Below are 17,684 nucleotides of genomic sequence, written 5' to 3'. Positions count from 1 at the left end.
AGCTGCGTGTCTGGAACCTTCTGGAAACTGCATTCTTCCTGTAGTCCTCTGACTTTACTTTCAAGTCCACACTTGCCTTCTACAAGTTGCTCTGCCTTCTGAGGCCTCGTCCTCTAAGCGATCCTTCTGGAATGTTCCTGCCTCCCAAGTCACTGTGAGTGCTAACTAGGTGACAGTGTGTGCTCCCCTGGATGAGTGTGGGTGCTCCCCAGGATCTACAGATATCCTTTCCTGGGTTGTATAAGAAATGGAACCAAGTGACCTGGAGAGGGTCTAGCTGTGTTCTGAGAAGCACTGCCTACTCACTCACTTTTTAATACTTAAAGGAAAGGGGGTGAAGGAAGAGATTGCTGGTTTTTGGCTCCTCTGAGGGTTTTCTCTGGGGAGCCCAACGGCCTCTCACAAGCTCCTGGCATCAGAGCCTTCAGGACAGAGAACACCATTGAGTGTGATCCCCAGCCATCAGTTCAGTTGAGTAGAACAGGTAATTATGTGATTGCAACAAGTGCCTTCAGAGGAGGAGGCCACGGCCTGTAGCTGCTCTCTTTCCCAGGCATCAGATGGTTCATAGTTTTTCAAATAAAAATAAACCATCAAAATTTGTGAAAAATAAGACCAAGTCCCAGCTGTAAGGACAGATGGCAAAGGGGTGACATAGAGGAAAAGAGGAGTTGAGGCATGCTTCTCCCTGCCAGCTGTCCCCACCCTAGCCAGCAGGTTTCCACCCTGCACTGCTTCTCTTTGCCTCCTTTGTCCGCACCCTGTTGGGTGCTGCCATTGTTCTGGTCATCAGGGATCTGGGCATTCTTGTAGTTCTTTTTCCTGTTGCTATTATCAAATACCCTGATAAAAGCAACTTAAGGGAGAAAGGGATTATTCTGGTGCACAGTTAAAAGGTACAGTCCACCAAGGCGGCAGAAGCTTGGAGCAGATGATCACGTTGCATTCGTACTCAGAAAAGGAACAATGAATGCAAACTAGTGCCCAGCTCACTTTTTCCATTTTATACTGTCCAGAACGCCCTGACCAGGAAATGGTCCCACCAACATATAGAATGGGTTTTACTACATCAGTTAATATAATCAAGATACCCCACCCCAGGCGTGCCCAGAAGCCCATCTCCAAGGTGGTTCTAGACAGTTGGCACTAGCCATCACAGGCACTAGTTCTCATTTTTGTAAACATTGTTTAGCCTGATAACTGAGGCTCTGGCGCACTTGGTTTTGGCCTTGGTTAAATGGAGGCCTGAATGAATGCATTTCACTCAAGAAGCTCACAGTGTGGGCTGGCACAGATAGCTTCTGTGGTAGAACCAAAGTCAAGTGCAGGCAAGGACATGGGCATTGAATGGGCACAGGCAGGTCATTTTTCCCTCTCTCCTCCCCTGTGAATCTAGATAACCCCCAGAAAACTCACCCTCCAAGGGGCTGACTCTTCATCTGGCCAAAGAGTGGCAAGTGAGAACACATGGCAGACAGCCATCACGCCCAACATTGTAACATGTTCTACACGCTAGTCTCTCCCATGACCCCATGAGCACGAGATGTGTGAAACAGCACCTCACTGGCTGACCGCCATCTACACCAATGGCTCAGCCCTTGTAGCATCCTCATCTGACTGCTGAGCAAGGAGGCACAGGCGGGTGAGCTCCTTTTCCCCCAAAGCTGCAGGTGACAGAGCCAGGATTCTCACAGGGCACTTTGTGCTAGGAGACCCCACTCTGCATTAGCCATCACCACCCCTCCACAGACCTGCTGTAGCAGTCCACCCTTACCCAACCCTGGTGGGTTTTGCTTTAGAAGTAGATCTAGGAAAAGCTGCAAAGACTCTCACTATGGAAGACCAGTGGCCCTAAGGGAGAAACACTCCAGAGGTGACAATGCCAAGATGGCTGATAAGACACGCTCTGTGAGGGTATGTCCAGAAAGAGCGTTGTCCTTTGAGGACCACCTAAAGCAGACGGCATGCTCAGTGTGGATGGGCACGTGGGACGAGGAGAGGAGGCTGAGTTCATCCTCTGCCTGATTGCCTCGGCAGGAACTTGAGGCTCTTCTGACCTTTATTTAGCATACCTGTTCCTAGACCTTTGAGCCACACCACCAGACCTCCTGAGTTTCCATCCTGCACCAGTTGATGGTGGGACTTAGCCTCTACAATGACGTGAACCAACAACCTATGATAGTTTCTTTATATTGGAGAGGGAGTGGAGAAACTACAAGGAGTGAATGGGCATATGTGCAACCATGCAGGCCTCAGTGCTCTGAGAAATGCATTGCTGGACAATTTCGTCATTACAAAAACATCACAGCATGCACTTACACAAATGTAGATGGTCACATACAGACATATGGGAAAGCCTGCTGTTCTAAGACTCAACTTTGTCCAGCCTGTTACTGTGCTGAATCCCATGAGCAACAGAAACCCAACAGTAAGCATTTGTGTATTGGAACAGATCTGAACATAGAAAAGGTATGACCAACAGAAACCATCGTTTATTTATTTTAATTGTTTTCTTTCTCAGAGAGGAGGGTTGTGTTTGGGGGGCAGGATTTGGTTTCCACCACTCCATCTTCTTGCCTTCGCCTCCCCTTGGCCAGGGTGATCAGCCTACCTGGCCCCATTATAAGATGATAGAATTCCTAGCATTTATGTTCTACTGTCAGGCATCTCTGAGTAATGACTGGATTCTCTATTGGCTTCTTTCTCCTGAGAACCATGCATTGCTAACTCATGCCCATAAACCCCACACATGCAGGCTAGGAAGCTCCAAAAGATTCCACCCATGCCACCCAGAGCCAGCTGAACCGGACAACTCTTCAGCGGATATGGTCTCTCCCAGCACCCTACACAATAACCCTGCTCACAGTAATTGCCCAGGCCAGCAGCACAGCCATGGAGCCGAAGCAGCCAGAGCAGGTTCCCACCTGCAGCCTGTGGCCTTTCTTCTCCCCACGCTGGCAGGCGGATGCCATGGCAGGACATAGAGAGTTAATATCTGAAGCTGCATCCCTGGTAGCCGGCAGCTCCCTGGGCTTCTGTCTTTTGTGAAAGTTTAATAAAATAAATTTTGAATATCAATAAAGTACGTTCTATTTTTCTTGGCATGTCCCAGCAGCACTCCAACCTTCTATCGCTTAAGTCATGCTACAGACAGATCGCTTTCCACAGATCACTGATGTGGTGCCACAAGGGCTGGGGATGATTTGCTAAAATGCTCCAAAGGTATTCAAATTTCTTTAAAGAAGAAATTCAATTTATGTGCATTTATATTACAATGTCTGTCAGGAAGAAAGGTTATAATCACCAGCATATTTTAGATTTACATTTCCCTCTGTACATGAGGTAATGGCATTAGAGGAAGAGTCTGAAGCGGAGAGTTGAATTGGATGCATGGACCTATTTTCATTGCTGGAAAAAAAAAAGCATGTGTTTGAAGTTCTTGAGGAGAGCATATGTTAGCATATGTTAGGGAAATGGCAAGAACAGGAGGCCGGATGGTCGGAGCTCCGGGCATTTGCCTTTGCTCTGGCCTCTCCAGGTGGTGCTCAGACAGGCTGTCTTCTGCACCAATGGTCCTTAGAAGCTCTCTAAGACGTCAGCCTCTGATAGAGAACCAGACACAGAATAAGGCTACATGAGAGTGTCCTCAGGATACTTCCTTCTCCTGGTGAGGTTCAGGTAGGGTGATCCCAGTGAGGACAGGAAGGGTTTCACTACTAGCTGATCTAGAAAGCAAGCCTGGATCATGAGTATTTTAAATTACCCCTAGCTAAGCATCAGTCATGGGGCTCGCAGGTCCCAGGATGCTCTAGAGGGTGAATGAGCCAGTCCTAGTAATGGGACTGACTGTCTGGAAACAAAAGCTGGGATGCTCAAAGCCTGTGGGTGGCAAAGGTGAAACCAGCTCCTAGTCAGCCATGGTGCCTGCCGAGCAACTGCTCAGGTATCCAAGGGAAACATTATTTTAGCTTCCTCAGTGAGACTTCTTAAACAAAGATCTGCAGGAAGATGGGGACAGATGTCTCTGAGTGACACCTACTTGGCGCTAGCCTGAAATATATCTGCCAGCAGAGAGTACTTGGATGCCCAGGTCCACTGCTGCCTTCAAATTACGTATTTAAAAATTTGATGGCTGTGTGGTAGAGCCATACATGAAACCTTGAGCTCCATTCTCTGCAACACACACAGGCAAAATATTAGCAACCACATCTGCCCAACTTATCTATGATTAAAAACGTTTCATTAAATAGGTTTTAGTCGAATCATCACTACTTTTCCTATTGTTTCCGTCTAACCCCAAAATGATAAGTATAAAACATAGAGTACTTGAGCATGATGGTCCAGCTGAAAAAACTTTAAAAAGAAAAGAAAAATCAGCCTTAACTCCATTCCAAGAGATAACCGTTCTTAACATCTGGTATGCGACCATCTGCACGTTGGCCGCATAATCCACCAGATATATGACTTTTTTGTGTAAGAATAGTTCTTCCAGAAGAATGAAAGCACACTGAGCCGTCTGGCGTTGTAGATGAGTCATGTGGACCATCTCTTTCCAGCACTGAATAATCTTTTCCAATGTATCTTTAATGACCACGTAGCATTCCTCTTTACGGCTGCATCTTAATCAACTAATCTCCTCTTTGGTGGTATCTGCATTATTCACAGATTTGCATCTGTTTAGCTCATATCCACAGTTCTTACTTATGACAACTTCTTAAATGCAGGGCCACAAGATACATGTATTTTTATTATTTTTGGCTAAGATTGTCAAATCATCTTCAGAAGAGTGTGCCCTTATTTTTCCCATCATCAGTTCATGAGAGCCTATGCTTTGTTGATCTGAACCAAACCAATTTCTCCTTTCTTTCTTTCTTTCTTTCTTTCTTTCTTTCTTTCTTTCTTTCTCTCTCTCTCTCTCTCTCTCTCTCTCTTTCTTTCTTTCTTTCTTTCTTTCTTTCTTTGTATTTATTTATTTTGGTTTTTCAAGACACGGTTTCTCTGTGTAGCCCTGGCTGTCCTGGACTCACTTTGTAGACCAGGCTGGCCTCGAACTCACAGAGATCCACATGTCTCTTCCTTCCTGAGTGCTGGGATTACAGCTATGCACCACCACTCCCAGCTACCCGAACCAATAATTTAACTAGCTAAGAAAACTTCTAATACAGTTACCATCTTAGTTTGGGTTTCTACTGCTGTGCCACAAACAAAAGCAAAAGCAACTTAGAGAGGGTTGGGGTTCATTTATTTCAGATTACAATTTCCAGGTCACAGTCCATTACTCAGGAAAGTCAGGGCAGAAACTGAGAGGCAGGGACTGATAGAGAGGCTGTAGAGGAGGGCTGCTTATTACATAGCTCTCAGGGGCTTGATCAGCCTGCTTTCTTACATCAGGACCACTTGCCCAGGCATAGCACCACCCACAGTGAGCTAGACCTTCCCACATCAATCATCAATCAAGAAAAAGTGCCAAAGGCTTGCCACAGGCCAATCTGGTAGGGCTATTTTCTCAATCAAGGTTCCTTCTCCCCAAATGACTCTAGCTTATGTCAAGTCGACATGAAACTAGCCAGTTTTGTGACAGTTTATGAACTTGGAAAAAGACAGAGATGGAGTTTTCTAGAAGGCCAGTCCCCACCTTAACCAGAAACCACTTTCTAGTTAATACAGTTGGGAGAATGGTGAAGAGCCTGGTGGTGCTGGTAGAAGCCTTTAGGATAATGTCAGGCCTTGGCTATCTCTGGATTTATGGTCTGATCCTCAAAGAATCGAGGTAGTTTGGTAGGAAAGAGACTTCTAGCTAGAGATAAAGGTAGCTTAGAAGGGTGGATCTCTGGGGCTCCTTGGCCAGCCAACCTAGTCTCACTGGTGAGCTCCAGTCACTAAGAGACTCTGTCTCAAAAAAACAAGGTGAACACTTGAGGTTGACTTCCTGGCCTCTGTATGCACACACATATTCATAAACATATTCATAAACATTCAAACACACACACACACACTCACACCATTTACAAAGATAAAAGTCATACCCAATAGAAAACTGTGCAGTGGTATGCAATGTCCCCATAAACTCATGTGTTTGAACTCTTGGTGTCATGCTCATGTTTCCATCTGAGGAAGACTATAGAAAGAACTGAATACAAGGAGCAATGCCATAGTGTGACGCACATTCATCCTGGCATAGCAGCAGGGCAGGGAGGTGGAGAAGACTTTTGGGAAACTACAAGAAAAGCCATGTGGCCTGGCATAAAAAACAGCAATGCTCTGTCCTTCCTCACAGTCCTGTGGACTGCTTGGTGGTTCTGCCCTGGATCTCTTTGGACTTGGCCATGCATCTGAAGTGACAACAAAGAGCCTATAGGACAGTAGGTGTCAGAAAGTCTGCTGCTGGCTGGGTCCCAAGGCCCCTCTTTGCAGATGTTCACCCTCAGAAAGTCTCTTCTGGCCTGCTGGTCTTGGGGAAGTGATCCCTAAAGGGCCACAACAGGGCTTCAGTTCTCTTAAGGTCTCCCTTGCAAAGTCACTCACATTCATTAAAAAAATATTTTTGTGGTAAAATACATAAGAACATGACATAAACAATCTGATAACATGCCATGGTATGAACTGGCTGTTTGGACCATCTGAAGTGCATAATTGAGTATGTTAAGTACATGACCACCATCCAGAACTTGTCGAGCTTTCCAAACCGAACCTCTGTTCCCATAGAAGGCCGACTCTTTCCCACCTTCAGCCCTCGGCAATCGCTCTTCTCGTTTCTCTTTGTGGGTTTCTAGGGAAGCAGCTCAGGAAGCTGCCATCATCAGCGTCTCTATACGGTGGACTCATTTCCCTTAACAGTGCTGTCCAGACTCATCTTGCTGTAGTGGATGGCTTCTTTTTTTTTTTAAGAAAATTCCCTGCCCTGTGGATATGTCACAATTTTCGTCATTGCTTTTGTTGTTCTTCGGATGAGCAGACACTTGAGTTACTGAATCCAGTCTCAAGTCTACCATGGTCTATGGGTCAACGCAGCACCAAAGCCAGCTCAAAATTAGGAAGGCAGCATAGAGATTTTGCCAACTGCTGGGAGGAACAGCAGTGTCCCATTTTGAGAGGCAAGGATACAAAGAGTCCTGATTGGAGGCCATTTCTACCTCTGAAACACTGATACCCAGAAAGAGCCTGAGAGCCAACCAACTGTAACTGGTAAGTACAGAGTCCAAAGGCTGTTTTGGAGGGCACCTGCAGAAGAAGGGGACCTTGAGAACATTCATGGTCCATGGATTTGGAGTGAGAGCTCATGGCTTCCATCCAATTCAGAGATGTAATGAGCTTGGAGTTTAACAGAGAGATATTGTGTGCTGAGGTGAACAGCCTACAGAGCAGATGAAATGGAGGTATTAGAAAGAAGCAGAAAGAGAAACAGGATCTGGGTCCTATTCTCTAACACCCACAAAAGCACTGCCCATGTGGCCATAAGCACACCCTCAACCTTTTCTGTGGTTAAGTTGTGTCAATAACAGAATGGAGATCATGGCATCTGTCTGTGAAAAAAATGATGGAGGTCTGTTGTTTGTGAAATCATTTACAAAGAGCAAGAACATTCCTTGGAACTGCTTTCTCCTTCTGCCTTGGCAATCTTGTTCAAGTCCCCTCATGCTCTTTGTCAGTGTCCAATTCTCCCCTCTTCCCCCAGCTGGGGCCACCGACAATGCTCTTGTCTTTGCTTTCCTTGGGTTCTCTGTGAAGCACAGCCAGGTGCCCCATGGACCACAGAGCTAAGTTCACCAGGACACTTCCTGGTACGTTTCAATTTCAAAGTGCACTGCGGGTTCTGAATGCATGTTAAATAGTAACAAAGACACGGAGACAGCCGCCTGACTTGCCTCTTTGCTGGTGACTGTCCCACCTGCTGGGAAAGGGATACCCAGAGGTCCACAGAAGAGTCCTCGGATCAGAAGACAGCAGCCTCCCTCCTTGCCCCATCAGAAGGTCCAGGAGCACAGGCCGGAGGAACAGTTGCCTCTAGATCCTCAGTTTCTCTGTCTGTGAAATGGGAGAGATACTGGACCAGGGTTAGGACTATATGAATGGTGTTCAGTCCTGTAAGTACATGAAAGGACAGTGTCTTTAAAGTTTTGCTAATTTGTTGACTATGAAGTTTTCATATTAACTTTGATTTTTAAAAATTCCAGTGACATTTCAATTACTGGTTTGTTTGTTTGTTTGTTTGTTTGTTTGTTTGTTTTGATGCCCCTTTAAGTTTGTAACTGGGGAGGCAAGGGATTTCCCTCTCCTTGTCCTCAGTAGCCGCAGGTGATAGTAGGATCTCATGGCGTGCAGTGAAGCTAGGATGCAGTGATGGAGTAACCTGCCTGGTCCAGGCCGTCTAAGCTCATGATCATCACATTCCCTTGCATCAGTGAAACAAGGAAACTGAGGCACAGGAGGCCATGCAGTCTGAGTCTGCTGCATCCTGTTGCCTGGTAACCATGGGCCTGTTTTCTAGGATATTTCCATGTCTTATATCATCTTGCAGACCCCAGTTGCCTCCTGGCCACTATATTCTATCAGGCATAAACAGAGACTCCTTGGGGCCTGCTCCCAGTGTGTACCTGATGCTTAGACCACATATCAGGCTAGAAGACCCCCGAGATACAGGCAGAATTTGAGACACAGTGCAGGACCCAAGGCCCAGGTTCTTGGGGTCCTGCCTCTAACCTACAGTCTTTTGACACTCTAGATGCTAGCAGGTTGCCCGGGATAACATTAGACCTTCTCAGTCACCTCAAAGGACAGTATCACCCCCAGCTGGGGGCTACTAGTATAGTCCACCAACTGGTTTTGTTTTTTAAGAGAAATAGATGGTCTTAAGACAACCTGGTTTTCTGTGTCCTGGGCACATAGACATTAAAAATAGCACACTGCATGGGGATCACATACTTGTAATTCCAGCACTAAAGAGGCAGTCTCAGGAGGACCATCAGTTCAAGGACAACCTAGACCACCTTATAAGATCCTGTATTTTTTTTTAATCAATAATAAGAAACAAATGACACCGTGAGGTGAGCGGGTGGGCTAGCTGATGGCAGCAGCCACACGTCTGCCTGATGTCGTGGCTCGCCCTTCTTGATGGAAGCTTCTCAGGGTAGCTGCATTCTCCAGGTGAGGAAACCAGGGCTCAAAGGCTCACATGACTTGCTCAAGGCCATGCAACAAGGAGAGGCAGGCCTGCCCAAGACCAGTGTGTCCCCAAAGTAGCCTGTAGGATGTCTTTTCTGCCCTCATTTCTAAAAGTCCCCTTGGGAACACAGCTCCATTTTGCCATCCAAGCCAAAATGGATGAGAGACACCTAAACTCTTGCCACTGTTCCTGACTTTGTGATCCCCGGACAACCAGTAGGAACATCCCCTGAAAGCCTGTTCGAAACCCACTCTACTGGATCTGACATTCAGGACAGGGTTTTTTGGTTTTTGTTTTTTTGTTTTTTTGTTTTTTGTTTTTTGCTCAGAGTGGCCTCTAGAAGCCTCCATAGATGGGTTTCACATGAAAAAGCACTCTCTCCACTGAGGACAAAGATAAGGCCTGTGGGATCCAAGAAAAATACAGAAGCCATGTCAACAGCAGATAGAAAGGAACAAGCAGTGAACAGAACATGAGGCTCAGCCTGGATGAGATGCCTTGGCTTTGCCATTGCTTCTTCAAGTCTGTCTTCCTGATTGCCGCAGCCGTGCTGGGCTCTGAGTATACCTCTCCTCTCTACAAGAGGCCGTACCCATCTTTTAATATGAAAATTCACAGGCATGAGATGTCGCTCCATGGTAGAGCATGCGGCTAGCGTGTGAGAAACCCTGGGTTCCCTAGCTCTGCCACAGTCAAAAATTCAGAAGTTTACCCAAGTCCTTACCCATGCATTCAGAGTTGACCAAGCCTGGCCTGATATGTCAGGTCTTGGTTAGGGAGCTCTCGTGCTCATACTTCATAGTGGTTCTCCACAGAGCTATGCCTTTCTCAACATCTCATGAAGCATTAGGTGCCCTGGAACTTACCATGTAGCAAAGGATAATCTTGAACTTCCGGTCCTCCTGCCTCCACCTATCAAGTCCTAAAATCACAGCTGTTTGGTTGGGTTTTTATAGCATGCATGGAGTTGAACCCAGGGCCTGGTACTTACTAGGCAAACATTTAACCAACTGAGCTACCTCCGTAGCCTGAAATATATGTATTTTCAACTTCCCAAGCCACATTGGGTATGAGCTTCGCAGAGCAGTGCAGAGCACTACACCATCTTGGGAGCAGCCATGATGGGAACAATGAGGCTGCTGAGGGCTCCCGAGGAGGAGCTCCCAGAGCAGAGACGGAGGAGCGCAGGGAAGGATCGCACAGTCAGAGGAGGCCAGTGGCAGAGCAGTTCATTGGCTTGGGGCACCCTGCTGCCCCTGCCAACTTCTTTCGAAAGGACACATGTTTCTGTTTCAAGTGATCAGTTTTTACTTTTAACGTCGCGGATTAAAATTAAGTGCATTACCATAGATCAGTTTCCAGGGGTTTAGTACATCTGTTTTGGAGATGTAAAACAAAACGGAACACCGTAGCTCTGTGCATTAGAGAACTGGAGAAAAGGCGAGGCATGGGCTGGGGCTACCGCGCTGCCTCCACCTTGCAAATTCCTCAGACTTTGTGAGAAAGCCTCTTGGCTGGGGATGGTGAGAACCACCCTCCCGAGGAGACGCCGAGGCACAATCCGGACTCCCCAGTGCTCTGAAACCAAATAGCAGACACTTCTTCCAACACAGAGAGAGTGAGGGGATGAGGAAGGCATGTGAGTTGATGCTGCTAGAACTCAGCAGAGGCCCAGCTGTTGGGCTCCATGCCTGGCTTGACACCCACAGCATCCCACTTGCCAGGGGGTTTACATGGGCCTCTGAGGTCCAGCCATAAGGGGAAGACTGGCACATTAGATTATTGCCCCAGTGATGAGCAAATGGTCTCTGCTTTGCTATTTACACTGCTCTCCAGGAGAGAAAGCAAGTCTTCCAACTGAAGTACTCCGATTTCTACTATTTATCCAAGATTACACATCTAATCCTATAATAAAACACTGTTCCTGCCCAGAACACTGAGTGATTGCCTGCAGATGTGCCCAAACCAAAACATCTGCACAACCAAAAATGGCCACCGGCAGGATATTTTATCTGCCTTGGGTTGATAACCAAACCGGCTAATTAACTTTGGAGACTTTCAGAGTGGAAATTCCATATAGGGAACAAAAAAGCAAATTGGTGGCAAAGTCATCACATCCTAGACGGGATACCAGAGATAGAAGGCCGAGCTGTGCCTGACATCACGTAACACCTTGTAGTCTGTGAAGTTTGGCCCCAACAGCATGCCGTCACTGACACATAAAAATAAAATGCTCTCCTAATGGTGCCTGGCACAGCATCAGGAAAATACCTCATCTGAATTTTTATTCAGCTGACAAATGATGTGCGTCTAGCCTTTATCTGGCTGCTTATATTAAATATCTGAGCACTGCAAAGATTTCTTAATTTGCTTTTTTCTCCTGGTACCATGTAGCATGAGAGCTTTAAATGGAAATGTGCCGAGAGACAAGAGGGAGGTCTACCTGCTTGAAGCTTCTCTACACCCGCCCCCAAAATCACTGGGCCACACTGGATCATATCCCATAATCATCTCAGCTTTGATTTGTCTCTCAATACACTGTTTAAAAATGTAACCCAGTTGCCCAGCTCAGCAAGCTGTCTGTTTATTATTACTTTTGATAGAAAGGTTCATAACGCCCTGTAATGTGCGTGCATTTTTTATTCCGTTTGGCTACTAGACACCGAAACCTTTGGGGACATTTATTAAAATGCATTCAGCCGCTCTTTAGGACTGGGTTAATGTGGGATTTATACCTCTGTGGTGCACAGCTCACACAGCGGTGATAATGCCTGTTTAGTACTGAGTTCTCAGACAAAATGGTCGGCTATAAAAATCGAAGGAATACAAGGATGGGCTGGACGAAGCACAGACTAGGGAGCACCGTCTTCAAGTCGGGGGCTTGGAGAGGAGGCCGTGGAGGAGGACATGTATCGGGACAGCCTACCTCTCTGGCTGTGTCTGGAATGGTGCTCCCTAAAGCCTCATGTGACCGATCCAGTCCTGCCGGCCTGTCAGGGGCTTTTGTGACACCCAGCTGGGTCATAAAGGGTCATAAGAGCTTCCTCTTCCTCATGCCTCCCTAATTCCTTTCTACTGCAGAAGCCCATGGTCTTCATATGGATCTGAGCCCCTGAAAGGGCCCGTAGGCTGGGGAGAGATCCTGTCACATGCCCTGGCCCAGACTCCTTTGGTATCCAAAGCAGATGGCCCCAGCAAGATGGGGATAATATTCCAAGCAGCTTCCCAAGCTTGGCCAGGCATCTGGGCACCAGGCACAGCACATGTTTGCTACATATGTTGGTGACGTGTTTGCCTCCAAGAACGGAAGTGGCCCAGAAGTTCTCCATACAGTGTCACATACCATCTCCAGGAAGGCTGTCCATCCAGGGAGCGGCTGACTCGCTAGCTGAGGAGCTGGTGGTAAGCACCCCACTTCATCATGAGAAAGCGGGGCAGGGGGGAGATGGGGATTTTGTGTCCCTGTGAGCAGGCGGGGTCTTCCCCACTGCTACATCTCAGCTCATCACTGTGGCAGGAGGATGCTGGGGGCCTGGGGTAAGCAGCTGTGCTCTCTGCTTCTTGCCCCCAGCGAGGGACACTGGACAAGGAGGTAAACAAGGGCAGTCTGAGCTGCTAGCATGTACCATCTGTTGAGGGCGGGAGCATCTTTGATGTCTTCCCATACTCCCATTCACATTCCTTAATTCTTCCACAGCAGCCTCAGGAATTGTCTCACAATAAAAATTCAAGTCATTTTCATACCTGCTGAAACCTTATCATGGTTTCCCACTTACCTTGGATGATCCTTCCAGTCCTTCTCAGAACCCATTAGGCTGGACAGCGCCAGGTTCCCACTTGGCTACTTTCTGCCCTTCCCAATCACCACACCTCAGACACACTGAGCTTTTGAAAGTGTTTGCTCCTCATCTGGACCTTGTGTTGGTCCAGATATGCACATAGATGCATTCTGAAGAGCTCACATTCCATGCTCCCTCTTGATAGTGCCCTGGGGAAATGTGGGCTCCCATCTAGCACAGTTCTCATTCTGACAATATGAATATGAATATGGGGGTCCTCTTTTTCCGCTGTTCATGTTCTTTATTAAGTCTATCAGTACTAGGCTAAAGGCTCTCTGAAGGCAGAGGCTTTGCCTGTCCTGTTCTGCTCTGTGTCCCCAAGTTCTTGAGAGCAGTCAGGCATGCAAAAGAGCTCCACAAACCAACAGAAGGTGAGTGGATGAAAGCAAGTAGCTGCCATGATAACCGCGCTAGGCACAATCTCCTCGTATCCTGGTGACAAACCTGTCTTTTGCTGCCACACTGCTTTCTTACCCATTTTTCAGAGGAGGAACTTCAGATGGTGGTAGGATTCAAGCCAGAGCTGTGTGGACCCAGGTGCTCTTCACCGTTAGATTCAGCAAGAGCATGTACCAGGTTTACCCAGAGGTCTTGCCCCGGCTCCCAGCTAACACCTGTAAGTAGCAAGCCAGTCTGTTCTACAAGAGCTTCTAGAACAAGTGGCCTCTGTAACTTCTGCCATCTCTACTCCAGGGGCTGACTCAAGAAAATGTGTCCTGCTTCCTCCTATTCTGGACCCCTCCTTGCCCCTAGCCACCTTCCTCCACCATCTGAGGTCGTCCTGAATTGCATGCACATCTTCCAACTTCCTGCCTTTTCGTTTACCCTTCTCCCCCCACACCTGAAAGTGGAGAGTGCTTTTTCTTTTTTTTTTTTTTAAAGATACTTCATTAATTTATTTTCTGTATGCATGTGTGAGATCAGAAGATTCTGAGAGTTAGCTCTCTCCTCTTTCCACCAAGTGTGTCCGGAGACTCAAACTCATGTCTTCAGTCTTGGCGGTGGTACCTCTACTGGCTGAGTCATCTCCATGGCCCCAAACTGTTTTTTTTAGATACACACAGCACAAACCGCAGCACATGAGAATGTTATGAAAAGAACAAACTGGACTGCCAATCACATTTTTACATATGAGTCCTCTGGCCTCTGCCAGCTTTTTCTACGTGCCTGCAGCTTGTCTTGGGAATTATTCTTGGGGACCGTTTGCTTTCTGGCACCACACCACCGGCCTGTGTATTAGACACGTCCCAGGGTGAGGGATTTTGCTTAGTTACACTGGATGACGAATGTTTCCACAGCTGCAAACAGGGCATTCTTGCTCAGGAGTTGGGGCTGCTGGAGAAAGCTGCAGACCCCACTGCCAGTGTTTGAATGGAAAAGAGAAGGAAGGAGGCAGGAATTCCTCAAGGCAGCCTTGAGGCCACTGGCAGTGCTCGGAAAAACCCAAAGGGGCAAACTTCTGCTGGTATCCTAGGCAAAGAATTAGGCTGGAAACATACCAACCAATTAAATTAAAATGAGCCGAGCCCTCATGCTCTGCACCCCAAGAACAGTACCGGAAGCATGTGTCTCAGACTTGCTGTTTACCAGGCGTGTACGATTGCCGCACTTGAAGCTCGGAGTTAGACGTTTTCTGTGCTGGAGACAAGGACATGGAGGCATGTGAAGATTAAGGAAAGTGCTGGGGCTTGAGTCCGAACAAAGCTTTAGCTGACAGCCATCAGGCTCTCATATTCGCAGCTAAATGCTTCCACCTTCCATTCTCACTGTATCGACTATGAAAAGTGTTCTGGAACCCAGCTGCCCAGGAGAATTACCTTGGGGGTCTCTTTTGAAAAAAGAAACCTCAGTACCTAGACAGATCTCACCAATTAACGTCCCCAGGCATTTAATTGATTCAAAGGTGATTCTAACATGCAGCAAGACCCTTCAGACCTCAAAACTAGTTCTTAAATGTGGGTTCTTTGGGCCAGCAATATCATCAAAATCCAAGGCTTATTAGAAATGCAGACGCCTGGGCCAGCAAGATAGTTCACCAGGTAAGGACACTTACTGCCAAGTCTGAAGACCTGGCTTTGATCAACTCCAGATTCCATATGGCAGAAGGAGGAACTGACTCATGCAAATTGTCCTCTGACATTTTCATGTGCACCCTGGCATGTGCATACCCCAAATTTAGAAAAAAATAAGTTTTAAAAAGAAGGAGAAGAATATGAAGAAAGAGGAGGAAAAGAAGAAATGCAAACTTTGGTAGACCTGTGGAATCTAAAACTTCAGAGCTGAGCCCAGAAATTGCTCTTTTTACAAAACATGCAGGTTATTTTGAAATAATTCTGAAATTCATGCCTTGAAAACCACTGTTCCTTACATACTGTACATTCACCATGGCCAAGACCTTATCCTGTAATCGAAGTACCTTGAACCAAAACACAGAATGAAAAGTCTTGCATACAGCATGATGCTTCTGTTATTTCCACTAAAGGAAGAAAACCTAAACACATGGGCACTTAGTTGCAACTTTGCAAACATAGGAATTTGCTGGGATATCTAATGGTTAAAGTGTTTGCAGCTCACGGATGCAATCTATTCCTGCCCCGAACCCCCACCAGGTTAGAGAGATAAAACAAACACCTATCACAGCCATGGTAGCTGGCCTGGCCCCAGGTGTCATTGGTTCTGCAAGACTGTTGGATTTTCTGCCCCTCCAGCCCAGAGGATTGAAGGCGGCCAGTTTTGACAAGCACATGAGAATGTTCCTATCAAGTAAATCAATCCTGCATCCGGCTGCCCTGCTCAACACCCAGGCAGTGAGGTAGCTTCATCAGAGAGAATTAACAATGCTTGCAGCACGCCTCAGTAGAGGGCGGATATGTGTCTGTGTCTGCAACCAGCTTCTTCCAAGTTTCCTTGCTTGGAATCTCAACAGTCCTGCAAATGAGCAACAATTATGTTTGTCTCCACCGTTAAAGTGTCTGTGACTGGAGGAGGGGAAGGGCGCTATAGAGCGATCAACAATCGATGGAGAGAAGGTGACCTGACACCACAGTCCTGTGTGAGCATGATCAATAACACTCTGGCTTCCGTAGGCCTTCTCCGCCTGCTCCTCTCCACAGCGTGTTCTTGTATAAACACCTTAATAGTGCGAGGAGAACACCCAGGGATACTTTAAATTACATCCATATCATGCAGAGGCAAAAGTGAGTTCCACCAGGGAGAACCCAGCTCCCAGAACCAAACAAGCTTTTCTTTTTAAAACCATAATTGCTTATTTACACACTCTGCGGCCTCACGTGGAAGCAGCCCCTTGATTACCATAAGCAGTTCCGATCTAGCGGAGCCTGGCTGTAAATGCTCCAGCTCCCCTAATTTCCAATACGACTAACTGGAGATAGCAAGGGCCAATGATTTATTTGTTTGTGATGTGAAGAGAGGATGCCTGTGCTGGCTCCAAGCCAGGGCTGTGTGGTGTGGACATGTGTTGTCCCGAAAACCCTGGCTGACACTCTTTAGGTTTAGGCATCATAAACACTATAGGAGCCAAGATGTCATTGTCACTGGGTGGTGGCGGTGGTGGTTTTAAATCTTTGAATCAGGGAGGACAGACCTTGGGCTGGCGTGAACTATGACAGCTGTGGATACCAGGGTCCAGTCCGCAGGCTGTTGAGAAGCAACATCAATTACAAGCAAATCAGTTTAATGATAGACACCTGAGTGGCTTGACGAGCTAGGCTAGATGCTGGTTCCTGGTAATGGGCCTGCAGGATGTCAGCAGGCAGAGGCACTGTCTTCTTTTAGGATCTCAGAGAAATGTCCCTGTGGCTCAGAGATATTCTTGCTACTAGTCCAGTGAAGGGTTCTAGCGCATCCAGCTGCCCCTACTACTCTGGGGATCTCTCAGAACCAAGCAGGTGTGATCAGTCCAGTCACTTGGCCCAGACACTGTGGATCACTCCTGCCCATCCCGATCCAGGCTCAACTGGACAGCCAAGCAACCTTTTCAAAATGATCAGTAGAGTCCTCATGCACCTGTTCAAGCCTGCCTCCCCGTGCGGAGCCACAGGGCCCTACAGTAGGTGCTAGTCTCACACTCAGCATACTCTGAACTCAGGACTTTTATCAAGACTATTTCCTCAGGTTAACCTCTCTCTCTCTCTCTCTCTCTCTCTCTCTCTCTCTCTCTCTCCCTCCATAGCCCTAGTTATCCTGGAATCCACTATGCAAACCAGCAAGCTCTAACTCACAGAGATGTACCTCTGCCTCCTGAGGGCTTGCTTGGCTTACAAGCATGGACCACCTCACCTGGCCTTCTACCCTGTCTCACATGGCTGCATCTTTACGATATTGTAGTATGATATAATCGTATATTAATATACCAACTCAATTAGTAAAATTAATGTCATGTTGCATATTATACAGTGTTATACCATATAATGTAGATGAAATATATATATATATATATATATATAAGATCCATGAAACTTTCCATAATAAATATATTATTATATGTAACACAATATAACATAACATTATAAAATGTAATATTATAATATAGTTGTGATATGTTAATGCTATATATTAATATATAACATGATATATTAACTATAACATAATAACATATACACTTACCTCTCTGTATACAGACATCTTACACCTGGCTTACCTCAAAAGCTGCCTTTTCAGAG

General features: G+C 46.7%; 1 long non-coding RNA gene across 1 annotated transcript; it reads left to right on the top strand.

The window, feature by feature from the left end:
- Positions 1–7,860: 7,860 nt before the first annotated feature.
- On the top strand, positions 7,861–17,359 carry LOC129687166 (uncharacterized). The gene is made up of 4 exons (XR_008721738.1): positions 7,861–8,084; positions 12,245–12,565; positions 13,488–13,618; positions 17,195–17,359. It is a non-coding gene; the product is annotated as an uncharacterized LOC129687166 (long non-coding RNA).
- The last annotated feature ends 325 nt before the right edge of the window (positions 17,360–17,684 follow it).

The sequence above is a fragment of the Psammomys obesus genome, unplaced genomic scaffold (genome assembly GCF_907164565.1).
Source record: "Psammomys obesus unplaced genomic scaffold, mPsaObe1.curated_primary_1811, whole genome shotgun sequence".
Taxonomy (NCBI): domain Eukaryota; kingdom Metazoa; phylum Chordata; class Mammalia; order Rodentia; family Muridae; genus Psammomys; species Psammomys obesus.
Note: the sequence above shows the minus strand (reverse complement) of the source record. Positions and strands in the feature narration are given on the sequence as shown.